The sequence below is a fragment of the Octopus bimaculoides genome, chromosome 28, assembly GCF_001194135.2.
Source record: "Octopus bimaculoides isolate UCB-OBI-ISO-001 chromosome 28, ASM119413v2, whole genome shotgun sequence".
NCBI lineage: Eukaryota > Metazoa > Mollusca > Cephalopoda > Octopoda > Octopodidae > Octopus > Octopus bimaculoides.
In genome coordinates, this window is record NC_069008.1 from 9,742,018 (window position 1) to 9,743,519 (window position 1,502).

The window sequence follows — 1,502 nt, forward strand, 5'->3', positions numbered from 1 at the left end:
ATATATATATATATATGATCAGCCATTATTATGATTGACCGTTGACTGAACACTATTCAATTTTTTTTCTCCGTGTTTTTCTCCTTGTCTCCGTATTCTTTCTGTTGAAGAGCGTAGCTCGAAACGTCAAAGACTTTCCGTATTCCCGAGCGTCATACTAATACATCCTTTTGTTATTTACATCACCTGTCCTCCTCTGTTGTTTTTTCGTACATTCTCCCATATATATATATATATGTACTAGCACTATAGCCCGGCTTTGCTCGGTATTAAGTTAGGATTATTAAGCTAATGAAGCTCTTTATTTCAAATCAAACGAAGTAACATCGATGTCAAATTGGAGCGAAATCTGTTGAAATTGTAAACTTTTGGCTGAAAATGAGTTGCAGACAATTTGATTGGGAAATCCCCATAAGGAATCGGTTTATCGATTTTTGCCACTCATCGATTTTTTTTTCTATAGTTTTAACTCAGAGTTGTGGTCATGCTGATGCACTGCCGTTATTTTTTTTCGTTTTTGGAGAACTTAAAGCATTCAAAGATCTCATGAGTCCAAGTTTGAACAAAATACATCAAAATTGGTAAAAGTTATGGTTGAAAATGGGGTGTAGCCAATTTTAGTGGGAAGTCCTGTAAGGAATCGGTTTATCGATTTTTTTAATCCTGATTAAATGGAAAACCCCATAAGGAATCAGTTTATTGATTTTTCACCCCAAATAGGACTTAACCAAATACAACATTGCTGATTCAAAAACATCTATATTTATACTTTAAAGTTGGTTTTCACATCCAACCCAGTTTTGCAGAATCATTGTCGCGACGGGAGTGCATGGGTTGGGAGTTTGATCGGCAGAGGTGATCAGGTTGCATATACCAGCCCTTTTGAAAACACCATCCCCATCATGTAACCCCCCTTTGTCCATGGGTTGGGAACCCTTCCAGCAAGGAAAATTGAATGCCCAAAAGGGCCCCCCGATCCCGTGTGTCAGAAGCGGTTATGTTCAGATCACAAGTAAGTATATACATACGGGCAACACACACACACAAACATATATGTACATACACCTATTACATACATGTTTTTTTTTATGCCCTTGCCCCAGCCCCTGTCCCACCACAACCCCCTACCAGAGTAATACCATCAATTGAGGCAAATTTGGCACCCGGACGTAAGTTTTGTAAAAGGAATAGAGAGGCCTATCTTCTCCCGCAGAGATGTGAGAGTCAGATCTCTCCTTTTGAAAACATGAACAGTTTCGTAACATTGTTTACAAAATAATAGCTGATCGTTTGTGAAGGAGTGTGTCTACAGTCAACACTTAGGACTTTTGCTCTGGTAACTACTGCTCTCTCCCATGGTCACACACGACCAGCTATATGTCACTATGAGTAGAGCAATGGATTCAGCAAATCTGGAAATTAGTTGTGGAGAAACGGAGAATATCATTTATATTGTGTACATATATATATGTGTGTGTATATGTGTATATATATATATATAT